We start from the raw sequence: 12,039 nt of genomic DNA on the forward strand, positions 1-12,039 counted from the left end.
CGTATAAATGTTATAATCCTCTTGTTGGACTGAACCTCTTATCATTATATAATGCCTATGCCTATCTTTGTCTTTTACTACAGTCTTTTTTAAAAGTCTAGCTTGTTTGATATAGGTATAGCTACCCCAGCTTTCTTTTGGGTTCTATCTGCATGAAATGTCTTTTCACATCTCTTCACTTTCTGTCTGTGTCTTTACATCTGAGGTGAGTCTCTTGTAGGCAAGGTATAGATGGGTCTTTTTTGGTTGTTGATTAAACCTATTCAACCACTCTGTGTTTTCTGATTGGAGAATTTAGTCCTTTTACATTTAAAGTACTTATTGATTTCTGGCTGTTTTGTTGTTCTTCTCTATTCCTTTCTTCTTCTCTTGCTCTCTTCACTTGTGGTTAACACTTTCTTCAGTGTTATGCTTAGGTTTTTCTTACTACGTTTTGTGTATCTAAAATAGGTTTTTGTTTTGTCATTACCATGAAGCTCACATGTAACATCCTATATATAAAAAACAGTCTATTTTGACTTGATAGCAACCTAAGTTTAAATGTATTCTTAAAACTCTATACTTTTACCCCTCCATGTTTTGTTTTTGATGTCACTTTTTATTTTGTGTATCCCTTAACTGATCATTGTAGTTACAGGTTTTTTTAAATTACTTTTATCTTTTAACTTTCACATTAGCCTTATAAATAATTTACCCACTATCTTTACTATATATTTACCTTTACCAGTGAGATTTATATTGCCCAATGTTACCTTGTTATTAATTAATGCCCTTTATTTTCAGCTTAAAGAAGTCCCTTAAACATTTCTGTAAGACTGGTTTACTGGTGATGAACTTCTTCAGCTTTTGTTTGTCTGGGAAAACTCTTTACCTCTTCTTCAATTCTGAATGATAACCTTGCCATGTAAGATATTCTTAGTTGGAATTTATTTATCTTTCAGCACTTGGAATACACTGTGCCACATTCCCGTGGCCTGCAAAGCTTCCGCTGAAAAATATGCCTTTTCTTGTTACCAGTTGTTTTTTCTCTTGCTATTTTTAAGATGCTCCCTTTAACTTTTGACATTTCAATTATAATGTGTCTTGGTGTGGATCTTTAGGGGTTCATCTTATTTGGAACTCTCTGGGCTTCCTGGATCTGGATGTCTGTTTCCTTCCCAAGTTAGTAAAGTTTTTAGCCATTATGTCTTCAAGTAAGTTTTCTGCCCCTTACTTTCTCTCTTCTCCTTTTGGGACCCCTATATGCAAATGTTATTCTGCTTGATGTTGTCCCATAGGTCCCTTAAGCTATCTTCATTTTTTAAAGTTCTTTTTTCTTTTTGCTGCTCTGTTTCGGAGAGTTATACTGCCCTGACTTCTAGATTACTAGTCCTTTTTTCTGCTTCATCTAGTCTGCTGCTGAATGGCTCTAATGTATTTTTCAGTTCAGTTAGTGTATTCTTCAGCTCTGTGAGTTTGTTGGGTACGTTCTTATTTTTCTATCTCTGTTGAAGTTCTCACTGTACTTATTCTTCTCCTAAGTTCAGTGAGCATCTTTATGACCATTACTTTATCAGGGCAGAGACCCCTGGCTCCTCAAGGAGCAGCTTCATTTGTGAGATCCATCCCAACTGTGCACTGCCACAATGGGTGGGGTTTTTGGAAAGATTGCATCTCTGCCTCTCCTACCTGTCTCAGTGTGGCCCTTTTACTGTTGGTTGTGAAGGAGTTGTTTGGCTAGTTTTTGGGTCTTATTCAGAGGAAATTGTTCCATAGGTAGCTGTAGATTCAGTGTGTCCACGGGAGGACGGGAATTCCTATACCATCATCTTGAACATCCCTTCCACAACATATATTGTAGAAATTAGTAGTGATTAACAAAAAAAATAAAAATAAAAAAATCCATGTTTTAGATAAGAAAAAAGGGACAAGCATTTATATTTTAAATTTAAAAGCATATAAAGCTGGATTGAGAGAACTGAACAAAATATCAAACATTTAGAGAGAAGCCACAGTAATTTTTAAAAAAGTCTCTCCTAGACACCAAATCTGCCTATTATTGAAGCATAAACTCAAATGTATTATTCTACAGGCTTAGCCAGAAAAGGAAAAGAGAAAAAAACTAACATTTACTCAACACCTATACACATGCTAGGCACTTCCACATTTTACTATTTTAATGACCTAAATGTTGTTAAGTGGTAATTATATACATTTTACAAAAAGTAAATTGAATCATGTATAGTTAAACAATTTTCCCATTGTCTCACAGCTAGCTTTTATAAAAATGCATGTTTTTCTATTATACTTTGCTACCTCCAGAAATACTACAGAAATATTTCACTTATGTGAACCATATTATGTATGTGGAGAAAGCCACTGATAAGAGAAAAAAATGAAAACATGGTAGTAAGTATAAAAATGCTAAAAGTGATCATTCAATACTAAAAGGAAGTGAAAAGTAAAGCTGTCACTAGTATAGGGTGTCAGTAAAGGCAATTTCAAATAGATTAGGCTTCCTAGAGAAATTTACCATGGTGTATAAAAACTGAGCCACAGTTGAGGATTTTAGAGAATCTGGAAAACCAAAATAGAGACACTGGGAGTTATAAAAGGTTTTTAGAGAGGTAGGAGATAGAGGAAGAATACAGACCTCAAGTTCTGAGCAGGACTCCAGACTTAAACTAGCATTTAAGGCATACAACACAAGGCAAGATTAATATTCTTTTTTTTTTTTTTTTTTGAGAGAGAGAGAGAGAACACGTGCACACACGCACACATATAGTGGGGGAGGGAGGGGCAGAGGGAGAGACAGAGAATCTCAAGCAAGCTCCATGCCCAGAGCAGAGCTCGATGTAGGGCTCAATCTCATGACCCCGAGATCATGACCCAAATCGAAATCAAGAGTCAGATGTCCAACCGACCAGGTGCCCCAAGATTAATATCCTTTAACTACACTATAATCAGGTAATCCCTATTCAAAAATCAAAGGTTCCCTGGCTGACCAAATTAAATCTAAAATCCTTAATCTGGCATTAAAGCCCTTCACAGTCAAGCCCCAGCCTGTCCCATTCTATCTTTCCAGTTTTACCTCTTTCTATATGTTCCCTGTTATAGTCAAAGCAGATTACATGCTATTCCCAGAATATGCTGACCTTCCTCACCTACCTCTGAGCCCAATATGTGGCCCCCTCCCCTGCTATTCTGAAATTTGACCAATTCTTCATGATGCAGTCAGTTCAGCAGCCTCATAGCCAGATAACTGTTTCATCTTTAAATCCTCATACCATTTTATCTGCACCACCTTATGGCACTTACGTTCTACTAGGTTTTATAAAGATGTGTATACCTGCTTTTCTCCCCAAAAGATTGGAGGTTCCTAGAAACAAGAATATCTTTTCCTACAACTCTGTATTCCTCAAAGCACCTACAATAATGCTTGCATATATATGCCATCAATCTGTACCAAGCTGAGTATGACCAGCAATTAAAAGTGGCAGTAGCTTCTCAACCTAGAGTTGACAAAAATCAAAGACTTCACTTTGACATCTGTACCAGTGTTCACAGAAAACAGGAACCACACCCTACACATCAATTGCTTCACTAGATCCAGAGATTTTAAATTCACAAGCAAATGTTTGGGTCCATTTAACTAGTACCTAATTATGAATTCTAAGTATTGAGCATGGCAGATCCTGTTTAAAAAAAATCTCAATCTCATGATAATATACAAAAATGATTTCTTCTCTTGCCAAGAAGCACAGCTGTTTAGTTAGCAAATAAAAAATGATGATGTGTGCATATTTTCACCACCAACAAAATTCAGATAAAAAAGTGCATCATTTCAAGAAGTTTTTATACAGGGGCAGCTGTACAGTGCTGACTGCTATAAAGACACCACTGTATAATACTGAAAAGTAAAGCTAGTGAAGCTCAAATAAACACTACTGTGGAGCTGGTTACTCCATCACATCCCTAACAAATTTTCTTATAAAGCAGTTACAATCCGCTCACCACATTTCAAGGCTTTACGCTTTGTGTCAGAGGGAAAAAAGAATGAACAAGACACTGTGATTTAAGACACGTACCACAGAGTTTTAATAAAAAGCACAATGAGTTAAGTACTGTGATAAAAATAGTAACAAAGCAGTGAGGAAGCAAAAAAGGAAGAATGAAGGTATGGCTTGAAAAATGTAGCTTTTGAACACTTGAAACAGGTGTGAACAGTAAGTGGAACCTCAAAAGGCAAAACAATGGTAAAGGCATAAAGATCTGCAAGAAAATAGGTGTTAAAAAAAAGTCACACGTACAGATGCAGCAGAGGCTAGAGGGAGTTATTTAGTAGAAAAACAGGAGAGAAAAAAAGTAAGACCAGATCTTGCTGGTTCCTGAGAGTTCTTTCTGAAGCTTCTGGAATGAGTGGTCTGATTGAGTTGACACAAGTGAAGTTCGCAACAGAAGAAAGAATAGTGATCAGGTGCAGGATTGCTATGACTAACTACGAGTGGAAGAATAAAGCTGCAATCGCAGGTTTTTGGTCTAAGCAATAGGGAAGCTGGCAAAACCAATATTAATTTTCCACAAATTTGAAGTAGTAGCAAACATTTATTGACCAACTCTAAGATGACCAGAAATTCAAGCCAGGCCTTAAGGCAAAAGTAGTAGGTCAAACTATTTGGGGGAGAGGGAGAGACAAGGGGGGGGGGTGATGTACAAACATATTCCTCCGAGAAGAAATAGGTGAACCCAGGCTGAAGGAGGTAGGGCCAGGACAAAGTATGGTGGTAGAACAGAAATCTGGTAAGATAGAAAAGAGCCAAACCGCAAAAGAAAATAAGCATCAGACTAAAGAGTTTAGACTTTATTATTATATAGGCAACAGGAAGACTGAGGCTTTCAAATAGGAAAATACTAATCAGTACACAAAAGCAGTACACAGGATGGACTGGAGAGACTACTGAAGTTAGACTGAAGGCAAACAAAACAAAACAAAAAACCAGAGGGTAACAAAAGCCTCAGTCACAGTAATTGACAGCAGAAATAAAAAGGGGAAGAGAGACTTACTGAGTTATAGAGGATAGGATTTAGAAATCAACTGAATATATGCGTGAAAGTGAGTGCAAGATGACTTCAAACATCTAAGCATAAGCCTTTGGCAGATGCCAGGTTTGCTTCAGGAGGGAAAGACATCAGTTTAGGACACAGTCCTCTTGAAGTACCTTCAGGGTATCCGTAAGACAAACATCAGTCCGATAAACACAAATGCTAGGATGAGCAGGCAGCTCCAGAACCGAAAAAGACTGAGTAGCCATTCATGTAGAGATGCTGGCTGGTGCTGCGGAAGACAGAAGAGGTCAAAGGACTGAACTTTGGGGAACACCTAGTTTAGAAAGCAAGAGACAAGCAAGAGAAGAGAGAAGGGGAGAAAAGAGAGCACAAAGCATCTTTTCAACATGATTTCACATGTCTCACAGGTCTCAGAGACTAAATAATCTTACTGTGCCAAAAAATCACAATAAGCAGTGAAACACGTGGAAAAATTGAGGACTAATGGTAACGTATAATAATAAAATGCTTCAGAAAGCACTGCCCTTTGATCCTGGAATTTTTAACCAGAGAACTCTATCCTGAGAAAGAAACTCTTGTGGGGGTCAGGGGAGGGGCACACATGCTGTACATAAAAAGTTTCCTTCTGGCATTAACTCTGATAGTGAAAAACCGAATCTAAATTTCTAGCCATAGAGAGGAATGGTTATATATACCATGAAAGAGCCAAATGTCTTAAAGGAAGATATTTTACCACATAAAATTTTAAAACTTCAACATTGAAGGGAAAAAGCATTAAAGTTAAAGAAAAATATTTGTGACATATGACAAAGGGTCAATATTTTTAATATATAAAGGGCCCATGTAATTAAATCAAAAGAAAAAAGGCAAATATCCCCAAAGAAAAATGGGTAAGATACAAGCAGCAATTTCCAAAACAACAAATAAAAATGATGAGTAAGTGGAATAATGTTGGTTCTCAGTGCTAATCAAAGAAATAAAAATGAAAATGATGTATTAATCACCCCTCTGAGATGTGGGGAAAATGGGCACTCATATTCTTGACAGAATACACTGGAACAACTTTTCTAAATGCCATTTTTGGCAACAGAAGCACTTTAGAAAGTTTACACAAAAATTCTATTTCCAAGAACATATGCAAAAAAACTTTAGACCATTGTACAAAGTTATTCACATACAGAAGTTCACTGTAGCTTTGTCTTAATAATGCTGAAAAGCCAGAAATAACCTAAGCATTCAACAACAGAATACTAGTTAAGTAAATTGTGGCATATCCATATAATGGATTTTTCGAAAGCTTTTGAAGGAACAGACATTAATATTTATGTGGAAAATTGTTAAATAAGGCAGTTTATTAAATAAAGGTTTCTAAATAGCACATATAATATAAATCTTTTTTTTTTTTTTAAGTCTGGAAAGATACACACCAAAAATTTAGTACTGGTTGTCTCTAAGTACTAGGGTAAAATATTTTTACATTGCCTAATTATTTTATAATGACATATATTCTCTTTTTTTAAAAAAAGATTTTATTTATTTATTTCATAGAGAGAGTGAGAGTGAGAGAGAGAGAGAGAGTGCGCGCATGAGCAGGGGGAGGGGTGGAGGGAGAAGCAGACTCCTGGCTGAGCAGGGAGCCCAATGTGGGACTAGATCCCAGGACCCTGGGATTATGACCTGAGCCAAAGGAAAACGCTTAACCCTAACCGACTGAGCCACCCAGGCACCCAACACGTATTCTAATAGACAAAGAATACTTGTTGCTTCTTAAGTAATGATGTAAAGAAGAACATGTAGAAAAATATAGGTGTAAAAAACAAATGCAAAACTACAGATACAATTGATAAAAATATGAAAAAACAACAAAAATCTTTTTTAATTTCCCCCAACTATTGTTTAAATGAAACAAGCATAAAGAATCAAGTATAGTTCCATTTACAAAAACGTAAAGAAGGGGCGCCTGGGTGGCACAGCGGTTAAGCGTCTGCCTTCAGCTCAGGGCGTGATCCCAGCGTTATGGGATCGAGCCCCACATCAGGCTCCTCCGCTATGAGCCTGCTTCTTCCTCACCCACTCCCCCTGCTTGTGTTCCCTCTCTCGCTGGCTGTCTCTATCTCTGTCGAATAAATAAATAAAATCTTTAAAAAAAAAAGTGAAGAAAAAAAGATGAAGTTAATGCAAAGAAGAAAAGAGAAAATTCACATCACAAAATCTTAATCATTTTAGAAGGAAGGAAGTTCATTTCTAAGAGTCAAGCGTTTCAAGATTGGGGTTAACAACGTGAGTTAGACTGAAAACACAACAGAGAAAATGAGTCAACTTTGGGATGAAAAAAAAGGATTAGAAAGCAACTAGTACACAGGCAGCTGGAAAACAAATACTCAACAGTCACCAAAGCTGTGACTTTTTTTCAGGAGTGCTGGGGAGAAGAAGGAAATGGTGGTATTTACAAGCCGAGAATTGACCAGTTATATGCAGCAAAGGTCAAGGAGGGGAATATGAGGTGCTAGTAAGTTCACAGAATATGAACTACAAGGTTCACCACCGGAAAGAAGGTAGAAACTAACAGCCTGGGAGGTGGCAATGAGGACAAAAAGCTGGTTCATCAGGTATGATGGAAAACAGAAACACAGGCTCTTGAATCACCGCCTCTGGTGAGTTTAAGACTTGAGGTAGTTCAAAATGATGACAAGGTTAAATAATGCGGTCATCCGTGTAGGCTGCTGATGTAGAGTGGCGGTGAAGGTCACTGGAGTAAGTCAACTGTAGTTACTTACAAATGTGGCCCACCTTTCTGGTCTGAAATGAATATAACTATTACTTTAATCTCTACATACTTCACTTTCCTCTGACTCATATATATCCTCTGTAGTCTGACTGAGGAATTTGGGGGGCACTTAACTTCTCTCTGCACTTTATTCAACCACAAAATGAAGAGAATAAGGAGACAGGAGAGTGAATTATATCAATGATTCTCAACCTTAACTACACATTAAAATCATGGGTGCTTAAAAAAAAAACCAAAAAACCAAACAAACAGGCAAAACTACCCATGCTTTGACCCCAAACCCGGTAATTCTGACTTGGTTCTAGGGTGGAGTTCAGGAATCAGTATTTTTAAGAAGTTCCTCAGGGAATTCTAATGTGTGGCCAAGGTGGAGAACTAAACTACACATTTCTAATGGCTGCTTCCCCCCCCCTTTTTTTTTAAGATTTATTTATTCATTTATTTATTTGAGAGAGAGAGAGAGAGAACATGAACAAGCAGGAGGAACAGAGGGAGAGCAAATCTCAAGCAGACTCCATGCCGAGTTCGGAGCCTCACTCAGGCTCCACCCCACCACCTGGAGATCAGACCTGAGCCAAAACCAAGTCGAATGCTCAACCAACTGTGCCACCCAGGTGCCCCTAAAGGTTGCTTCCTTTTAAAATGCTTCCACAAACATATTTTAGTAAATCCTCACAACAGTTTGAGGCAAATATTTGTGTCCATTTCACAAATGAGTCCTGTGAAGCTTAGAAAAATGAAGCAACTTGTTCTAGAGTCACAAGTCAGTCAGGAGCAGAGCTAGGATACAGGTTTGTTTGGCCCAGTCCACCCTATGTGCAACCTGCTTTCTCTAGCACTCACAGCAACTACTTGAATGCCTTCTCTTCCTTCCTAGGACCTCACAAATTGGACACACCAAATTGTGATTTATGGATTGGAGGGAAAGTTATTTTTTGGGGGGGCAGGGAATTAACCCCAAATTCTACGGTAATTTCATTACAGAATTAGTAAACACCTTCACCTAAAGAGGTTTGAAACTTGACACAGCACTCCGTAAGTGTATCTATGAAGTATATTTTATTCAGTTAAGCCAACAAGAATGTTGCTATTAGGCATGCAGCTGGCATACAAAGCTGGTTCTCAGAGATAAGCTTATCAATAGAAAAGCAATTTTTATATGCTTTCCATTAAGTAAGGCATTCTAAACCAAAATCCTAACGTAATTCTGACAAAACAATAATTGACAGAGAAATGAGAGTTGCTCTATCAAAGAGCTTATATGTATAAATATGACCTTCAAATTTATCATAAGGATTTACCTCTATTTCCATCTAGTACAAATAAATTCAATTACACTTTAAAATTATGATCATTATTCTTTCGTTGACACACTGCTTCTTCTTTGTTGATTATACCATTATCTACTTAGAAATTTCATAAACATTCAAGTTCTGTATCCCCAGGCGAAAATTTATTGAGTTAACAAGATAAATTCTCAAAAAAGAAATAAAAAGAAAAGAAAAAAGTATTAGAGAAGATTTAACTTCTATGCCCATGGAAAGGGCAATTTATTTTATCTTAAAGATCTTATTTATTTGAGAGAGAGTGCGAGAGCACGTGAGCTCCTGAGTGAGCATGGTGGAGAGGGAAAGAATCTCATGCACACTCTGCTCTGAGCGCTGGGGTTCCATCTCACAACCCTGAGAACACAAACTGAGCCAAAACCAAGAGTTGGATGCTTAACCGACTGTGCCACCCAGGTGCCCCTGGAAAAGGCAATGTAATAAATTCATGAAGTATATTTACAAGGAACAGATGTGTCCACATCCATTCAAACCTTTCCTGAGCATCTGCTATGTTCTCTGCACACTGGGGATGAAGAGGCAGATCAGACTTCATGCAAGGACTGTGGTCAAGGAGGTACCATGACAGATCAGTGTAGTATTTACGGGACTGCAGTGGGATAAGTGAATTATTCTTGGTGAGAGAAGGGGTGGGTAAGGAGAACAGCACAGAGAAGGTTTCAAAAAGTACAGGCTCAAGTGAAAATTTCACTACAAGAACCCTTGTAAATCAGCTCTCTAGGAAATAAGTATACTGAGGAACTAAAATCAGAAAAAGCAGCAAAGACGGAGGAAACAAGGTGGACAGAGATTGCTCCACAACAGGGAGTTGCGTATCCTACAAAGTTAATGCTATAGGAAAAACAAGAAGGCTTCAGAGTCATAAAGACCTCCGTTAAATACCAGTTTGGCTGCTAGATTTATGAAGTTAGTTAAGTCACCTCATTCCTAAGTTAACTCTTCATCCAGAAAAACAAATGTGTATAAGGGTGTTTACTTGACAATGAAGCAAAACAAAAAGGATTTAAGAACTAAGGAAATTAGCAGCCAAATCTGAGCAGAAGCTCTACTATTACATCTAGATTAAGAAGAGAACTTCTCCAAGACATGTTTTAGGGTTTATCCTATTTGTGGTTAAGAGTCCCTTCACTTTAACAGAATTTTAAAGCTAAGATGCCTTTATTAAAACACATCAATTTACATCCATTGACTGGGGTAAATCAGGCTCAATCTTTTTTGATACCTTGGGTTAGTACATCAGTTTTATTGTTTGAGGCGACAGCATGTGCTTTCCAATTAAGTACAGAAACTCAATACCATTCACCTCCAGTGCTGTCTGGACCCAAAGAGATTAAAAATAGAAGCCTTCGTTAATACTGAATTAACCTGAGGACCCCGTGAGCTACTACAGTACAGGAAAAAAGGTAAATGCTCAAAACAAGACAGGCACGCACCTTTAAAAAACCAAAGGGAGAAAAAAAAAAAAAACTTCGTAACATCAAGATTACTTCACCTTAAGACACACGCCTTTAAGTATGTCAAAGCTCCTAAGTCTGTCGTTAGTCTCTTCTGTAACGTACTAAAACACAACAAAGAAGGTATTTATCAATTTACATACTTTGAGTCTATGAATTACAAAAGGGCTTAGTTATCTGTAACCTTATTACTACCATTTCCACCGCACACTCAGGGGTTATTGCTATAATGTCAGAACACACAAGGGAATTCAAACAACATGAGCAGCAAGCTCTCGGCCCTCGGTAAAATTTTAAAAAGGAAAAATAAATTCAGCCGAAGACTATAAACTTTAGAAGACTCTAAATAAACGTGTTAGAGCCAGCCTTCCATCAGAGCAAATTCTGCGGTGCCATTTTTTGCCCCAAGTCACATAAAAATATGCTGTTCAACGTCCCTAATGCCCAGACCCCGCAAACTTTTTGGAGAGAAAGACGGAGACTCCAGTGGCCGCGAATGGGACCCAGTCCTCACGCCCCACAACTTCTCGCCGACCTCGGGACCCCCTTGGCGCCTCCGCCCGTCCCCGGCCCCCCGGTCCGCGGTCCCGCGGCCCCGGCAGGCACCAGCGCGGACCCTCCGGACAGCCCCCAAGCCCGCGGGCACAGGCGGCGGTGTTCTGCGGCCGGGCGCGACTCGCTCCCGGCGTCCGCGGGCCAGCCCAAGCTCGCGGGGAGCGGCCGGGAGCGCCCCGTTTCTCACAGACCCCAACATGGCGTCGGCCGCCGCCCGCGACGACGACACCTCCCCGCGCCGCAGACGGCCCGGGGACCGTGGAGGGAAGCGCCGGAAAGTTTCGCTTCTCCTCTCCCGGCCCGCCAGGGACCGGCGCACAACCAACCTCGAGCTTCACCTACCCGGCCGGGCGCGGGCGGCGGCGACGGCGGCGAAGGTCCGACTCCTCCTCGTCCCGGGCGCCGGGCGCGGACTCTGCCCGCTCCTCCGCCCCAGCCTCCCAGGGTGTGTGTCGCCAGCGGCCCAGCGCAGCCGGCGCGATCCGGACGCGGCGGGCGGACGGGCGGGCGGGCAGGCGGCCGGCACCGCCGCTCGCAGGTGACTCCCCCGCCGCTCCAGTCGAACCCCACAACGGCCGCCTAGGCTGGCCTCTCCCCTGCGCGTGCACGGGCGCGCCGCCGCCCACACGCCAGGCGCGAGCGCTCGGGTACGAGCACACCCACAAGGCTCACTCCCCGCCCTTTCTTGCTGGTCCCCTCGCCCCGCCCGTGCGGCCCCGCGCGTTGTGCTCGATGAGGCGGGGCCTCAGCGAAGGCCACACCCACCTAGGCAGCCGGGACAGAGAGTAGGTTCCTCCGCTCGCTGTGCGAACGCGCGCACCGGAATCGTTTGGGTGCACTTGGAACGCCT

At 40.5% G+C, this 12,039-nt stretch overlaps 1 protein-coding gene across 4 annotated transcripts in view; it reads right to left on the reverse strand.

Moving 5' to 3' along the window:
* The window catches only part of PLEKHF2 (pleckstrin homology and FYVE domain containing 2), a 28,307-nt gene extending 16,469 nt beyond the window's left edge, over positions 1–11,838 (reverse strand). The window contains exons 1-2 of one of the 4 annotated variants that reach the window (XM_044382688.3): positions 11,532–11,838; positions 5,199–5,314 (exon numbers count right to left, since the gene is read on the reverse strand). The gene's annotated coding sequence lies outside the window, so the exon portion shown is untranslated. Of the gene's footprint in view, positions 1–5,198; positions 5,315–10,672; positions 10,739–11,515 lie in introns of all 4 variants that reach the window. The other 3 variants (XM_057307930.1, XM_044382687.3, XM_026495694.4) reach the window with 3 other exon arrangements.
* Between the last annotated feature and the right edge of the window lie 201 nt (positions 11,839–12,039).

The sequence above is a fragment of the Ursus arctos genome, unplaced genomic scaffold, assembly GCF_023065955.2.
Source record: "Ursus arctos isolate Adak ecotype North America unplaced genomic scaffold, UrsArc2.0 scaffold_6, whole genome shotgun sequence".
Taxonomy (NCBI): Eukaryota; Metazoa; Chordata; class Mammalia; order Carnivora; family Ursidae; genus Ursus; species Ursus arctos.